Here is an 18,292-nt window from a genome sequence, read left to right on the forward strand (position 1 = left end):
TTGTAATTTTTGTAATAATTAATACGTAAAAAAAGGTTATTGTAAATTATAATGGCAATAGCTTAAACTTTTGTAAATAACTTTTGTGTAGAAACTTTTGCAGCCACCATGCTGCAAAGAGCCCCCATGGGAAGGGGGGCAGGGAATGGGTGAGACCGGGGGTTACAGATGGAACAGTGGGGGCTGGGCACGGGCCAGTGCTCAGCAGCGGGCACAGCTCGTTTTCTAACGTTCACATTGTTCACCTTGAACCCTGTCTTTTCTTTTGTGGGCGCATGAACCAGGGACCTTGATACGTAAATTTGAAAAAATGTTGCATTGAATATCTGTAAATATCCGTATATGTCTAACCTAGCGAAGGTCACAGGAGGTGTTCAAACACCCATGGTTTGGTACAGAATCATCTCTCACAAAGTGGTGTCTACATACGCTCTTTGTGCCACAGATTAGAGAGACGACTGATGACCATCCCCCACCCCCTCCTTCAATTCAAACTCAAAAAGAGCGGGACGTGTGCGTTCTCTATAAAACTGCACTATTTTGCCACTAATAGTCTGTCCATCCTATGCATAGCAGGGTTAGAGGCGTACTATACTGTACTTACTATTCAACGTATATTTACTTCAGGTTTCTCATTCGCCACTGCCCCTATTACATATGTGTAAAGCATTACGGATAAGGGCATCTAAAGTTCTTGGGTGTGCACACGGTTAACATGTTTATAGATTCCAGACTTTCAGTGATCAAATATGACATTCTGTTCTTACCTTGTCCATGTCTGTTCACAAGACTGGTGTCCCATCACTAAAGATGTGCAGCTCTTGTGAGGATACTGAATCCATCCAATGGCTGGGAAGATGACAACTGCAGCTCGTACACAATCACCCACACAAAGATACTAACAAACAAGGCTAAAACTATACCGTGTCCCCCCTCAATTTCATACGGAAATAAACTCTACAGATTAACTTCACAAGTTACCCCAAGCAGAAATACAAAATACACAAGAATACACTTTAGATAAGTGTAAAGGTCATACAGAGACAGACAAAAAACTACATAATTCAAATGACGCAAAACACCCAGAAAACATTTCAATGAACAAACCTTTATTGGGAACTGTAGAACTTCAATCACACACGTGCATAGCAAGAAAAACCACTGCACACAATATACAACTACATAACAGACTAAACTGCTATATAAAACTAGCCATGCAAGTACAACCCTTAACACCTGCAGAGCACACATACATGGGTAAAGAACAATGACACGTACAGTTGTGCTTGTTCAACATGCTTAGAAACAACTAAACAAAAAAACATTTCGCCGAGCGACAGACAGCTCATTCGGATAAACCAGATAAACATAAGTAAAAAATAAATACCGCCTTCGGGTGAAGTCCGCGCTATATAAAAATGCATAAATACATAAAGAAATAAATCCCGCCTTCGGGTAAAGTCCGCGCTATATAAAAATGCATAAATAACTAAATTAATAAGTACCGCAAATCACCGCCGTCACTGTGCCGGCCTGCGACCAGGAAGTCAGGCAGGCCGGCGCGACAACAGGAAACAGGAAGTAGGAGGGCGGGAGCCTACCCCGCCTCCAACGGAAGAGCCGCGATGGGAGCCGCGTTTGAAGCACCGGAGCTGGCAGGAGCCTACCCTGCGGGTGCCGAAGGAGGGAAGAAGAGTCCTGCTGCCGGGCCCTGCAGCTGAGGAGAGCCGCCGCAGGAATGAAGCCGGTGAGTGGGTTGCTGAGCGGGGCGGGGGGGGGGGAGCATGTGTGCGCGCGCGCACGAGTGAGGGGGGGAGCATGTGTGCGCACGCGCGTGAGTGCGGGGGGGGGCGGGCTGTGTATGTATGTGTGTGTGCGTGTGTGTATGTGTCTGGAGTGTGTGTGTGTGTGACTGTGGGGGAGGGGGGTGTGTGTGAGCGAGTGTCTGTGCCGTGTGCCTGTATGTGTGTGCATGCGCTCGCCTGTGTGTGCGCATGCAGAGGGGTGGGGGCTGCCTATATGTAAAGCGCTCTGATACCTGATTCGGTTCGGGGCTGGGAAAAAAATGGCTGAGTTACTCTGCGCATGCGCGGGCGCTCCCGCGGTGAAAACTGCGAGGGAAACGCTCGTGCACATTGGTGTCCACATTCCCATTAACGGGCAACATTAGTTGTCGAGACAGACACTCTCAATGCTCACGCATTGGGAGTACGTCTGCTCGACCTAAAAATGTAGGGAGAGGTTTGAAGGGCAATAAGAGAATCTGGTTTAGAGCAAAGGGGTGAAGTAGACAGACCCATAGAGAACGTGGTGTAGCTATATAGTTGAGGTGGAGTGGATGAGCTGAAATAGAGAAGGAGCTTGAGAGGAAATATATGTATTTGAATGAGAGAGAAAGAGAGACAGAGGCAGAGAGAGAGGGAGAGAGAGAGAGAGAGAGAGAGACGAGTTGATGATAGAGAAAATGGAGAATATATTTAGAGAGGTGGAGGAAAGAAAAAGGGTGTAGAGAAGACAAAGGGGAATTGGAGGGGTGCAGTAGTGTACTAATGGGGAAACAGCATTTACAACGCAGACAGAACTACGCAGTGTCCTACAATGCAGGCACTACAACGAACACATCGTTACCACACATTCCATTACCACACAAGTCATTACAACGACTTGCTTTAGGGAACGCGTTGTTGGATTTCTCTACTGTTGCACAGACTGGAGTTGGAATAGTAAAATATACTATTCCAAAGTCCATCACTTCCCTAAAGCAAGTCTTTGTAACGACTTAGGTTGTAATGGAATCCACTGTAGCAATACGTTTATTGTATTGCCCACGTTATAAAAGCATGCTTGTAAAAGCATGCATAAATACTTCATACATCTGTACTAATGGTGAGATAAATTGAGAGGTTAGGTAGCAAAAAAGAAGGAGAGGTGAGGTAGAAAGAGATAAGTTAGTGAAGGAGACATGAGGTAGAGAGATAAATGAGAGAGAAGTGAGGTAGAGTGATGAGGTAGAGAAGAGGAGTGAGAGAGAGGCATGGAGATGTAAGATAGTAGGGACATGGAGAGAGACAGAGAGAGGTGAAATAAAGATAGAGGTAAAGTTATGTGAAAGGTCAAAAAGGTCGAAGAGAGACACAGGAAGGTTAGGTAGAAAACGAGGAGTGAGGTACAAAGAAATGAATGAAAACGAGAGATCTGAGGTAGGGAGAGGGGAGGGGAGGTGATCAAGAGTGATAGAAATAGATGTAGGCACTGAGAGTGATAGAAAGAGGGGCAATGTCATGAGAGAGAGGTAGATAGAGTTGAGTGAGGTGTTTTTGGTACATTGACAGAGATGTGAGGTAAACAAAGCTAAGGTAGGGAAAGATGAGGTATGGAGAGAAGATGAATGTACATAGAGAATGTGAGGTTAAGAGAGGAGGTTAAAGTAGAAAAGGTGAGGTGAAATAAGAAGAAAGAAATGACAGAAAGATAATTTTTAACTTAATTGCCGCCTACTGCCTGGGAGTGTGAGGTTTAAGGGTGGGACGGCCAGGCATGCACCCTAAAGGGCAGATTTGTTATTGTTTAGTGCAACATGGTGTAGTAAGCAAAGTTAGCAAAGTTGATTCACTGCAATACGCAGAGTGGAGAACGCGTCGCAGAGCAATATTTATTCAAAAAGGCCTGCTGCTTTTCACTACCCCTGGCTGGCACAGAGATAGGCTGCATAGTTCCACACACAATGGTGCAGAGGTGTGTGCATGCTGTCTAGCATAGTCTTTGTTCTGGAAGCATAATTTTCCAGCACAAAATTCCATGCATATACTGTCCTTAAACATTCCGCACCTTGTATGTGTGTGCTGTACAGTGCAGCACACATGCAATATGCGGAATGTTTGGAGAAATGAAAACATTCCTTGTGTCACCGTCTATTTCTAGGAGGCGTCATGTTTTTTTATGCAAAGCCCAGCCTGGTTAGCTTAGTATATCGGGTTTTGAGTGGAAAAGTATGGGCGCCTTTGCTAATCCGACCGAGTTGCACATTAGTATGGCATTTTGTTGCTAAGTGGTGTATAGCAGGGCAATACCTTTTGTGCTGAAAAGTGAATATCTTTGCAAGAGTTTGTGCTGACTTTGCCATGTTCTAAATCCCTATATATTAATACTATTGTTTATTTAAGCTAGCCGAGGTCCATGTACCTAGAACTTTCGTAGAGAATAGTTCAGTGTAATCCCTGACAGAGTACATTATTTATAATATATGTACTGGTCATTTTCATCTCCTAGGAAGTTTTTATCATTGGGAACCCGTTTGAAATTATTCACGTTGGGAAGAATAACCTAAATAACCCATGACTCGACAGTGAAGCAAGTACAGGTATGTCGAGCAAATTGCTGGTCATAATTTCATTTACATCTAAATTGTATTCGAAACTCGGTTTACATACATGTCTCTGACTATTTTTAATCGCAGTGTCATCTTTAATACCAGCTAGCATAGGATATCCGCTATAGTATCTTCGGAAACCCGTTTTGGACAGACACATAGAGAAATCCCTTGAAGAGGTAAATAATCTTTGGATTCACAGTTTACTACTAAAATATCAGAGAGAGTTCAGTCATAATTTAGATATCTTTTCGTTTTCTCATTAGATTTTATTATTTTCTCCTGGAAGTTCCAGACATGGGAACCTAGGGCCATTTCAGACAAAATATACATGTTCCCAGTAAAATCAGTGCTTTGGGTCAAGAACACAGGTATTATCCCAGTTGCCCCTTTCACAATTAAATTGATAGCTCTTTCAACATGTCTGTGTGGTATTAGTAAAGATAGTTATTAGGACGGACGCATACATAAGTTGTTTCAATATCTTTGGTTAGCGATTAGTTACCTTAATATTTAGCACTAGCTCTTAGAGCTATTCTAATCCTATTAACCTGGTATTCTGAAAGCATATATTGGTTAAACAGCTCTTTTTGGGATCGATCCTATATGTAAGCACGGATTGTGTTAAATTTAGTGAGCTAAATATTTACAAAATCCATGAATCACAAATATATGTAATTAATGTATAGGATGTATATAGGATGATATTAATTCAGTGGGCTATAAATATGTTTTGTAAATATGTACTGTAATATATGTACAGCATTGTTGTAATATGTATAGTATTGTGACGGCAATGGGGTGAATTTGACTTGTTGGCTTAGCTATACGTTGTACCTCCGGTTTAAGAGAAGTCCCTTTCCATTAATATAAGAGATATAGACATATGTCAGCAATGTAAATAGTGAATAGAGTTGGACATTGTTATTTGGTGCAGTTCATGATTAATTCATTGTATTCATTTTCTTATTTTATAGTAACCATTGTTTTCGAAAAAAATTACAGAATTCCTGAGGAAGGCACACGCCGAAACGCGTTGAATGGGATTGTGGTTCTGTAATTGATTAATTGTTTTATGTAATAGTCTCATGTGTAATGTGATTGTAAATTTGTATTGTTTATTAACAGAATCACACGGGTATGATAAATAATGTATGTGATGTTTTGTATATTTAAAAAAAAGAGATAAAAAATACACAAAGATGCATAAAAAATAACTATAATTCCGCGAGAATAAAAAGGGATATATCAAGTTCATATAAGTTGGTGATTATTCCATTTATACATCGTCTACTGCTCTTATTGTAAAATATGCACAAAACCCGGTGTTAATTGTTCGTTTTTCCTAAACTAAATCCCTTTTAAAACTGGCACTCAGGTTCTGTTAAGCGTGCTCGACTTTCAGATTAGAAAAAGAAGTGTTTTATATGGGCAATGTTATTATGGCAAGAATGACAACAATTCTATTTACTTTACAAGGGGGCCCTAGGCAATTGCCCACTTTGCCCATGCCTTAAAACATCTCTGTATTCAGTTGCTTTCTTTCTTCTTCTTGTGTTTGTCCCGACCCTGGAGTTTAGCTTATTTACTGTGCTTTTTATGGGGTGACATGTACCCTTCCAGTACTTGCTTATATTCAGGAAACTACTTTTTTTTTATTCCAGCAATCCACGCGATCTCAACTCCAGCTCAACAGTTGCTTCTCTTACCCCTACTCATCTCGATTGGGTTTCTTTTTATCTTTTTATTCCGCCCCACCCATCTCCACTGCTTGCCCGCTCCTGCTGCTGCCACTAATACACTTCCTGTTCAATCACTGCTCCCTCCCCGTCTTACTTTTAAGTAATGTCACATAAATTGATGGGGCCTCCCTGCAGAATGAGAAGAGTAGATTTTATATATTAAAGTTTACTCTGTTCTTAACTGCCAATGGATCCTTTATGGTGTGTGTTTTCACTTTGGTACTGTTTGAAGTGTTGCACACATACTTTACACATTGCCTCTGAGTTAAGCCTGACTGCTCTGTGCCAAGCTACCCGAGGGTTGAGCACAGGTTAATTTAGGGTTTGCTTTGTGACTTCACCCTGACAAGGACTGTGGTCCCTGCTTGTGTGGGGCTTCACCTCCTCAACCAGTAACCCAATTCTTGCCCACGGAACACATTTTATTCAGTATCTGTGAGACAGCTAGAGGCTGCTTCCTACTCCGACCCCTAGTAACTAGAAACATATTTCGGAAAGGTATGCACTACTGGCGCTTTCAATAACTTGTTGAAATATAACCTAACTCCCAGTATTAAAGACAGCACTGTTTGTTGGATCTTAGCCATGTATCTTCAGGATACTGTCCAACTTAACTTTAGAAATTAGAAAGGTGAAGGCCTTCTCATTACAAAATGAGCTTTTTGAAAATTCATCTGTTTGTCGACCACTTTGAGAATTAAGAAACATTATTAAAAGCTGGCTTGAAGGCCTTTGGAATACCTAAACATGTCATGTTATTTTATTCACTATTTTTATTATTATTTATGTATTACATGATCTTTTTTTAGCCCTAATGTTGCATTTCCAGGCCCCAAACCGCTGCCTCTGGTAATATGTCTGCATTCTGGTACACCGCACAATGTAAAGTCGTAGGGCCCAGGGACCACATACATACTACAAGACCACAGGGACACACGCAGAGATCATGTTGAACTGGCTACAGGCATGTGCGCCCTGCCCCTTTATTGGCACCTGGACATATAGCTTTGTTATCGCCCACTCCATTCGTGAGGGGAGTGGTCAGGGATGTTTTACGCATAGCCAACATGGGTATGTGACTGCTAATTGCGCGCCCCTGGGCGTGGTTCTGTGGTGTGCATGTGCATGTGCATCTGCATGTGTCTCTATGGCAGCATGGGTCTCCTTAGTGGGGTGTGGGTGTGCCCTGTAGGGTGACAGACCCATACGTATGTGTCCTGGTTCGCATTCCATGTGTTCGGTCCCCTCCGAAACCTGTTGGGCCACCTCCTTTTGGCGTGTTGACACCTGCCATGGGGTGCCATGTTTGGGTGGGTGAAGTGTCGTGAGCCAGCTATGCCTGCGGGTAATTCCTGATGTGTGGTCTGTTGCAGTCTCGGTGTTCTCCTCTGGGTCTCTTGGCTGTCCGGGTCCCGGTGGGGGGTTGCGTGGGATGTCCATGGGCTGTTGTAGGGTGTCGGTGTCGACGGTGTTGTGGTCCTCTCCGGCATCACTGATGCGTTGTATTATGTGCTCTGCTGAAGGTGTTGTGTGCCCCTCTATGATGTGAAGGGGATATATGTTGGGGATATATGTTGGCGCATTGCACTGATTTGCATGTAGACTGTATGGCAGTGTACATTGTGTCTGTTTGGGGGTGCTGGATTCCCCTGCTTCTGGGTCAGTTGCTGGTAGTGTTCTGTTACCTCTGTGACGCTGGTCTTGTTTTCCTGCGGTCTGCACCCCGTCTTCCTCTCCCTCTTCTCCTTGGCCTTCCCCGGCCCCGTTGTTCCTTGCTGGTAGTCTGTGGGGGTTGTGGGGTTCGAGTTGGGCTCTGCCCTGATTCAGGGTGCATCCATGTTGCTACGGGCTTTAGCTTGTCTCTGGTGTGTTTTTCCTGGGGTTTTTATGGTGCATTGTCCTGCCAGACGCGTGGGATTTGCAGGCACGTGGCCGGTTTTCGCAATTTTTTGTACCGCGGTTGGCCTAATCGCATTATTTTTGTGTTCGCCTATTGCATTTTTGCGGCATGGCGTTGATTTTCACGCAGCCATTTGCCACATTGTCTAGTGTCTATTGTATTCTACCGCAGTGTTGTGAATTCCACGTTGCAACAGGGTTATTGTCCCATGATGGGCTGCGATGTTGAAAGTTGCGTTACGCTACTCTTGCAGTAGTTATCACACCTCCTTGTGAATATACCCCTAAGCCTTTGTCCTCTGTCTCCTCACCAATGTCCCTCTTTATACACAGAATCGACTTTACTGGAGCTTTTGATGTACCCGCAGGACTACTCTTGCCGAATAGACAAACAGGTAAAATTCATGCAAGGGGTGATAGAAGGAAGACAGAATTGCATTTTCAAAACCCAGAATGATGTCGGTGCCCTCTAATTCAGAAAGTAGTCAGAAAAGAATACAAAAAGGGGGAGTTTGGGGTACAGTGGCGCAGTCTATTTAAGGACTGTGCTATATCTTCGATTGCAAATCAAGAAAACTTGTCAAAAGCAACGAAGATGTGAATACTGTGAGCCACCACTTGTGCCACCAATACTGAATATAAATCTGAAGTGCTCCATTGTCTTCTCCCAGAAGTGCTAGATGGCGCTTCATCTACATATGTAGATGCTGTTTGGGTTTCAAAACCCCCCGAAATGTTCCCCGGCATGTGGGACTAGAGCGGACGCTGAGATTTCCGAGCCTAATGATGCTAGGCAACACACATTGGTGATCATGGCAGCAGCCCAAAAGCAAACAAGCATTTGCAATGCAATAGGTCTCTCATTTACGAGAGTTTGAGCTATTGGCATGTAAATACCAACAGTTTAGACTCTCGCAAATGCGAGACATATTGCATTGCAAATATTTGTTTTATTGTGAAAGCCTCCATGTCGCACTTTCACGTGTATAAGGGCCATGCCCCTTTCTTAAAAACAGCCGTGTCAAAAGGTGCACTGCGGCTATTAATGAGAAACCGCCGCATGGGTGCTTCTCCAACACAAAAAATGCATCAGTTTGTCAAACAAATGCTTTTTTGGGGAAAAAGCCCCCATGCCGCGGTTTCACTACAATAGCGGCTGTGCACCTTTCCTTAGACATGGCTCTGCTAAAGAAAGGGGCACGGCCTTCATGAACATGAAAGTGCGGAATGTGGGCTTTGACAACAAAACAAATATTCGCTGTCCCTCTGTAAGGAATTATCCATGATGGGGGAATTGATGCCCTGTGCAAGTGCCCTTTTTTTCTCCACAGGCAAAATGATTTTCCCTGTGCAGAAACCCCGTCTCCTAAACCCACGCCAAAAGTAGAGGTGAACCTTTTGCTTTTCATCGTGGAAGGAGAGTTACACTAGCGATCGGGTAAGGAGAAGTACACCAAATCTCCTACCATTCCCAGGGCAGGAATAAGTCCGATCATAGTTTGCGAATGCTGACTGACTACCATGTGGTGGAGATCCATGACCCATAAAGGAATCCCTTTGTGAATTCGTGGCAAGTACAAAAAGGTACATTTGGTCATAAAGTTAACGTCATAAATTACAATCAAATGTATATTTCTTTATCGACGCAAAAGCCGCCTGAGATCTTATCCTGGAGTCTGAATCACAAAGGATTCTTAGAAGTATTCTTGGAAATCTGTGACTCTAGCAGATTCCCAGGCATAACCCTGGAAACTTTTGAGCATTCCAAAAACCCTGATACTAACTGCAAACATGGAAAGATTCTTATGGGATAATCAGCCTGATTCATCAAGCCGAAATCGGCTTGCAGAGGGCCAGATTCTGAGAATCTGGCCATTTGCGAGCGCTATTTTTGCATTTGGGATTCATCATCCCAAATGCAAAAATCGGAAATAGCGATTTCGCTATTTTGCGAGGAATTACATTTAAGGAATCTCTATTTGAGATTCCTTAAATGCAATTCATCATCCATTTAAAAATTGCGAATTCGCAATTTCGGCCCGCTATTTACCGCGAGGTCAAACCTCGTGGTAAATAGCGAAAACTTAGAAAAATGCTTTTAAAAGCATTTTTCTAAGTTGCATGTTGCACACACACATGTCCTTTGGACATGTGTGTGCGCAACACCTGTTTCAATTTGCATTTAAGGGGTGCTACAGGGTGTCCTTTGGACACCCCTGGCACCCTTTAAATCGCTATCTTATTTGCGATTAGCTAATTGCTAATCGCAAATAAGGAATACTCCCCATTCATTCCTATGGGCCTTTTGGCTCATAGGAATGAATGGGGAGTTATTCCTTATTTGCGATTAGCAATTAGCTAATCGCAAATAAGGAATGTGTAGGAATCGCATTTCTTTATGCAATTCCTCCATGAATCCCGTTTTGCAAGTCCTTAATAGCGATTCGTTATGAATCGCTATTAGGGGCTCGCAAAACGGGAGATTGATGAATCAGGCTGTAAGTCTACACATTTTCTTGTGACTCGGACTGTCGAGATTTTTGTGAATGTTCTTGTTGTATTTATACATGAATTGCGTCAATATTTGCATAATATAAAATAAATAACCCGTAGTACCTCAATTCAGGATTAGAAAATCTTCGTAGTTGGATGCAGGAAGGTGCACAGTATTAGAAACAATCATCGGTTACGATTAATGTATTGTTTACTTGCATGATGGCTGGTGAAGTTTTACTTACTGCCTTAAATTAAATGTAATTCTGTTTACTTAAATGACAACTAACACAGTTTATGAGAAACATGTTAATACATTTACTTCTTCCTTAACAAAAATTGCTAGGAACCCGGACTCATACACAAAATAGGAAACACATATGTCATCGTTTCTAGAAAATGTATAAGAATTTAAACTCAAATGTGCCTCCACTTGACTGACAGCATCCTTTGTATCGCCTACTGAGAGCGGTAGAACACCACAATGAATTAATGATAGCACAATCGTGGATGTACGTTGAATAATTCACATCTCGGTATGATTGGAATAGCACCCCCCACAATGTGTAATTAGTTAATCTTTTTAAAGCTATCTGTTTTATCAATCGTTGAATTTGAAATACAATTAAAGTGACTTTTTGTCAGTTAGTTATAGGCTTTACTGGATGATTAATGCAACAAATATTATACTGTTAACGAAATAGGGAAGGTTTATTCAGTGAAAGTGCTGTTGGAGAGGTTCCCTCCATAAGCAAGAGTGTGAGTTGCAAAACTTACTCTCGGAAGTCCAAGCTTTTGTTTGACTAATATGAAACTATGTGACACCATTAAGAGGTTGGTTATAATAGGGGTGGAGTCAAAAAATGACTGACGAAAAACCATCCTGGTCTCCACCATGTTAATGTTCCTGTTTTAATCCCCCTTGCTAAATATTATGGTAATGGCTCCGCAGGGGGAGCGGCGCGAGACGTCTCCCCCTGCGGATTTCGCGCATAATGGTAGGGTCCAGGAGCGCGTTAGACGGAGCGTCAGGGAAGCGAGTATTGCGTAGCTTGCTGAGGAGATTAGGCGCAGGGAGTGTAGAGAGGGCGTTTAGTTTTCTTAGCGGTTTCAAGTAAATTAATAGTTAGTGCTATAATAACAGAGGATAGTTAGCAAGTTTACGAGTCTTTGAGAATGGAAATGAGTGCCCAGCTGATAGAGGCGCTGAGAGTGATACAGCGGGAGGGCAGGGAAGACATGCTGACGAAGGCAGCGCTTGACGAAATGATGCCTCCAAAGCGCCCACCACAGAGGCAAGCGGCGAAAGGAGTGAGGTACGCTATTGAAGCCTGTCAACCGGCTTCTGTCAGGAAACAAAGGGGGCGTGCTCGTTCCTTGAGTGCTGGGGCGGATGCGGCATCGCGTCATGGCGAGGGGAGTCAGATGGTGTCAGCGAGAAGAGCGTCGTCCCTCACGCGCCAGAAGACAGTGAGTGTTTTAGATAACGGCATACGCGGACCTGAGGCGAATATGCTGGTGGCGGGACCCCCTTTGAGAGCTGCTACATGTGGCACGCAGGTTTCCCTGAAGAGAAAAGGGAAGGAAAAAACAGTTAAGAAAGTAGCCCTAAGCAGGATGGTTTGGGGGAGCAGTGTTTGTCATTCTCCCCTCACCCCTCGAATTGTATTCCTGTCAGCGTGTCAATGGGGCTTGATAATGGACAGAATAACGCAGGTCAGAGGTTCTTCCTGAGAGGGGGGTCGGGGTCGTTGGTGGCATATTCGAGTGACAGTGAAGAGGAGGACGGGGCTTATGAGTCACAACCCCCGCAGGCCCCCCAGAGTAAAAAGACGCCGTTGCAGACATCTCAGAATGCTTCGAAGCTTCCCATGGCTTTAGTTGTGGGTCCTACAGTGTTTCAGCATGATGCAATGTTCCACAGGTCACAAGAGATCAGTGAGTCTGAGGCAGAGGAGGAGTTTTCTGTGAGTTCAGACACGGATGAGGACTTTGAACAGGAGCATGGACAAGACACAGTTCGTGCGGAACCGGCAGGCAAGCGGTGGGACATTCAATATATTTTTCCTCGTGCCCGCTCTTCGCCATATGATGCACCTTACGATATGAGTAAACCAGTTAGAAGCGAGGACAGTCAGTCGCATTGGGTTGAGCGCCCCATGTGCAAGGAAATCCCAGCTAGAGTGCCGGCTCCCAGGGAGGTTGTGCATACCTCGCGAGTACCACGCGACATGGTTGAGGCGCAGATGGTTGGTGTCAAGAATGCGCCATCTGTTCAGACGGCTGCCCCTACCGTGTCACGGTATAATGCGGAGCTTGGTAAAGTATGCGCTAGCGAATCTAGAGCGGATTTTTTGCGAGCAGATAAGTCTCAGGAGCGGAGCGCTGATCTGTTTTGGTCAAATTTCGACGGGGGAGTGGGAGATGGTGCTTGCCCAGGTTCTAGTGGTGGGGGTCAGGTGAGGGGTGATTTTTGTCAATCAACAGAGGGTCAGGTGGGTCGCGGAAAGAAGGGCAAAAAGAGTGTACATTCTAAACAGAGTGTTAAGGGTATAGTAGGTACAGAAGTCAGGGTTGGGGGGGGCAACGAATTCTTCTTTATTGTTTCAGAAGTCCAGTGCGGATTTGTCAGTTGCGCATGTGACCCCAAGAGACTATCAAGAGCGGATGTCTCCAAATGAATTGCAGCAGCGAGCAGGACAGCTACCATGCGGTAAGCATCAGTGGTGGACAGTGTGGGAGGAGGGTAGAGATGACGGGGGGATGGTCCGAGAGTTACCTGTGGTGCAAGTTGTTGGGGAAGGCGGGAGGAAGGTTAGGCCAAGGGATTTGGCATTAAATGCCGGAGTATTACCTCAAGAATTGCCTGTTATAACAGGAGGGAGGGCTCGAGATGCAGCAGCAGAACAGGTTATTAATGTTAGGCAGCGGCTGCCTTATGTGGGTGTGGCGATGCCGCTGGGGTCCCATTTATCAGAAAAAACTAAGCAGCGGATATGGAATCACGAATTTGTGGACATATTCAAATTGCTACATCGAGATTTACAGGCCAAAGAGGGTTCTAAAGAGGAGGAATGGGAGTTAGCGCGACGTCCCAGGGTGCCTCGTACGATTGAGAACTGGACCTCCGCATTCTTGATCTACGCGAGCATCTATTGCGAACGGTACCCCGAAAGGTCCGTCGCTCTTTACAAATACATGGACATAGTAAGGAAGGCTCAGTTACACTTTGGGGGATACTCCTGGCTTAACTACGATGAGGAGTTTCGAGCCTGTATTAGTATTTGCGTAGAGAAGCCTTGGGGTGACTTAGACTCGGAGCTTTGGCTTCAATGGATGTCCACATCACATCCATCGGCTACGACACACACGGCAAGTGGCTTGCCAGTTCCCTACCGGCCCTTTCTATGTGGCCCCGCTCAATTTGGAGCGGGTACATGGGGAAGAGGTGTTTCATCAGGTACAGGAGCCTGTTGGAATTATAACAGAGGAATGTGTAACAGACCATTGTGCCGTTTTAAACACGACTGTTCCCATTGCGGGGGGCGTCATCCGCTCATACACTGTAATGCCCCAGCGGGAGGTTTCAGTGGGCATAGAGGCAGTGACCAACAGCGGTTTCCAGAGCAGAGTGGTTGGGCAGCGAGAGGTAGAGGCGCCCCTTTCCCTCCTTTCCCAAAAGGCGCCTACTCCCATTAGATTGAATAGCTTAGTGCCTTGGTTGAATAGATATCACGATACTGAGGCAGCATCCCGTTTGTTCTGGGGGTTTCGGGATGGGTTCAAATTAGGGTATCAAGGGCCTAGAAAACAGAGGTGGGCTGACAATCTGCGTTCGGCGAAAGAGATGCCGGAGGTAGTTAGTAAAAAACTGAACGCGGAAGTTGGAGCAGGGAGAATAGCAGGCCCTTTCAAGGCTTGCCCTTTGCTGAACTTGATTGTGTCCCCTATTGGGGTAATTCCCAAGAAAACTGTGGGCGAATATCGTATGATTCAGCATCTATCTTGGCCGGAAGGGGGATCTGTAAATGATTTTATATCTGAATTGGACACTTCAGTATCTTACACAACGGTGGATGAGGCAATGGAATTAGTGACAAAGATGGGTCAAGGAGCCGAAATGGCGAAATGTGATATTCAGTCCGCTTTTAGGTTAATGCCAATTCACCCTTCTGACTTTGAATTATTGGGGATGTTCTTCCAAGGGCACTATTTTGTAGACAGGGTATTGCCAATGGGCTGTGCGGCCTCTTGTGCGCTTTTTGAACTGTTCAGCACTTTCATACAATGGATTTTCTCTCAGACGTATAATAAGGGTGTCTGCTGTCATTACTTGGATGAGTTCCTTTTCATAGGAAAGGCAAACACGGGACACTGTACAGAAGCGCTGACGAGTTTCCAGACACTTGCTCAGGCTCTGGGGGTCCCTTTAGCACCAGACAAGACTGAAGGCCCGGTCACAGTAATAACCTTTTTGGGCATTGAACTAGACACCATGCATATGACAGCACGCCTTCCTCAAAATAAGATTCGTGAGATTAAGGCTTTTATCCTCACAGTTTTAAACACAACTAAGATTGAGGTGAGACAGGTGCAGCGCTTGCTGGGTTATTTAAACTTCGCTTGTCGAGTGGTGAGGGCGGGAAGGACGTTTTGTAGACGTCTAGGCATGGCTTTATCTGGTGCATATCTCCCACATCACAGAGTTCGTGTGACAAGAAACATCAAAGAAGATTTACGAGTGTGGTTGTGTTTTCTGGACAATTTTAATGGCATTCCTTTACAATTTGTGCATGACAATTTTGTATGGCAAGTTCAAATCTATTCTGATGCGGCGGGGTCCAGTGGCTTTGTTATCTTCTGGGAAGGGCGGTGGTGCGCGGAGGGTTGGCCAGAACATTGGAAGTACCATGGAAGAAGCATCGCTTTTTTAGAGCTTTTTCCGCTGATTGTAGCATTACTAGTGTGGGGCCGAGAATTTCAGAACAGGTCGGTGTTATTTCATGTTGATAACATGACAGTTGTGAACCTGATTAACAACCAGAAAGCGAAAGATGTTAGAGTGTTACAGTTATTGAGAATGTTCATGCTGTTAAGTTTACGATTCAACATGATGTTCAAAGCTCGACATGTCCCAGGGGTTAATAACTGCATTGCTGATGCTCTTTCCCGATTTCAGTGGCAGAAGTTCCGCGAATTGGCGCCGGGGGCGGATCTCTACAAAACAGAAGTGCCACACAACCTTTGGGTTCTAGGGGAGTGAGGATCGTTCAGCTAGTCGAGCAGTCCATTGCCCCTTCAACTAGAAGAAGTTATGTGCAAGCATGGCAGGAGTTTTTATAGTACAAACAGAGTTTGGGAGGAGCTGAATCAGTGGGGAAAGTTACAGGTGGTATTTGCGATTTTGTGCTGACTTTAATAGACAAAGGTTTGTCGCACGCTACCATTGCAGGAAAATTGTCTGGTTTATCCTTTTATGGTCAATTGTTGTGGGGTTTTGACCCGGTGGATGATCAACTGGTAAGAAAAATGTTGAAGGGTTTAAAGAGGGGGTCAGTGGGTTTAATGCAACGAAGAGCTCCCATTACGTTTGAATTGTTGCAGAAGTTGTTAGGACAAATAGGTTTGTTTTGTTATGATCTGTGGGAGTTAGAGCGTTTTAGGTTAGCTATGATTTGGATGTTTTTTGGGGCTTTTAGGGTTTCTGAGGTTTTGGGAGTGGGAAGTGATAGAGGTGTGTCCAGTGCAGAGATTGCCTTAAGAGAATGTAGGCTGGGGATATGGGTGAGGAAGTCGAAAACAGATCAATTAGGCCGAGGCGCGTGGGTTTTTCTAAATAGTAGTGGGGTGGCTGATTGTTGCCCGGTGCAGGAGTGGGTTCGTTTTGTTGCTAGGGAACAGATGACAACAGGCCACATTTTCATTCATGAAACTGGTGGGAAAATTACAAGTTCCCAATTTTTAGCAGTTTTGAGAAGGGCTCTGACATACTTGGGGGAAAGTCCAAAATCATTTGCCACACACTCTTTTCGTATAGGGGCGGCTACAGAGGCGGGAAGACTGGGCTTGGGTGTGGACGTGCTTAAACGCATTGGTAGGTGGAAGTCTAACAGTTACAAACGTTATGTGAGAAAATAAGCTTGTTGTTTGAGTATTTGGATGGGGGTGTGTGGTCTAATTTTTCTTTCATTTCAGGTACTGTGCGGGGTGCAAATTCGAAGTTTAAACGTCAGACTTGGATAGTAGGCCATTCGTTCGTAAAGTGGGCAGCCCTCTTCGCAGAAGAGCAGATTTATGGACGATCACTGGGTATTCCTAGTGCGCAGCACGAAGTAGTCTGGAAGGGTAAAGGAGGCATGCAGTGGGACGATTTAATTCCAACATTAACGCAAATGTTTCACATGAGAGGTTGTCCGGACCACCTTATCCTACATGTAGGTGAGAATGATTTAGTTAGAATGTCAGGACTGGCGCTCATCAAACGCATGCAACTTGATTTGATGGTGCTAAGGATGAATTGGTCGACCACTCGCTTGTTTTGGACTGAGTTCATATACAGACAATCTTGGCGACAGGCCAGGTCTCATGCGGCAGTGGAGAAGACCAGGCGGAAACTCAATAAAGCGATGAGGGTATTTTGTAAAGTGATGAAGATTGGGGTTTTACAGCATGATAACATCTCGAGTAGTGAGAGTCATCTTTTTCGAGATGACGGAGTCCACTTGTCTCAGTTAGGCATGGCCTACTATTTAGTTGAAATCAGAGACATGCTAGCGCAAGAGCTACAAGTGAATCTTTGGTGCAGTTCCAAATTATAAAGAGGTCTGTTTTCTTGGGGTGGGGCCAGGAAAACTCGTTGGTTTTCCTGGGTGGCGTAAAATCCCCAGGGAGGAGGAGTCTAGAGCGGGCTCCTCCAGTTATTAGTTAGATAGGGGGAATTATACAGAAAAATGGAGGGGAAAAAATGAAAGAAAATGTTGGGGAAGTTATGATGAGTTCAATCCAAGAAAAGAGATGGTTTGATGGTTTCGGTATAAAGTCTAAATTTATGATAAAAGGAAATAAAGAAATAAAGAAATGGTTTCGGTTCAAATGCCAAATTTACATGTTTGATGATCTGTTGGGAAATTTATGAATTACATATCCTGAATAAAGTGGCCTTTTCTGCTATAAGAAAGCGAATGGTCTCAATTTGTGGGCGATGGCTCCGCAGGGGGAGCGGCGCGAGACGTCTCCCCCTGCGGATTTCGCGCATAATGGTAGGGTCCAGGAGCGCATTAGACGGAGCGTCAGGGAAGCGAGTATTGCGTAGCTTGCTGAGGAGATTAGGCGCAGGGAGTGTAGAGAGGGCGTTTAGTTTTCTTAGCGGTTTCCCACCCACCCTCCCAAAAAAAAAAAGAAAAAAAAAAAAAAAGGCGAGAGGGAGACCCATGGAAGGTTTGCTTGGACACAGAATGCAACTTTATGTGTTGTGTACGGTATGTATATATATGCATTTGGTATCACGTAGTTACGAGCCTATATGTGAGTATCTGCATATATATATATATATATATATATATTTATATAGGTTTTTTGCCACTTCAGGATGCGTTTCCCATTACAGATGGCTGGCGGCGTAAATTCCCCAGGGAGGAGGAGTCTAGAGCGGGCTCCTCCAGTTATTAGTTAGATAGGGGGAATTATACAGAAAAATGGAGGGGAAAAAATGAAAGAAAATGTTGGGGAAGTTATGATGAGTTCAATCCAAGAAAAGAGATGGTTTGATGGTTTCGGTATAAAGTCTAAA

The sequence above is a fragment of the Lissotriton helveticus genome, chromosome 8, assembly GCF_964261635.1.
Source record: "Lissotriton helveticus chromosome 8, aLisHel1.1, whole genome shotgun sequence".
Lineage (NCBI taxonomy): Eukaryota > Metazoa > Chordata > Amphibia > Caudata > Salamandridae > Lissotriton > Lissotriton helveticus.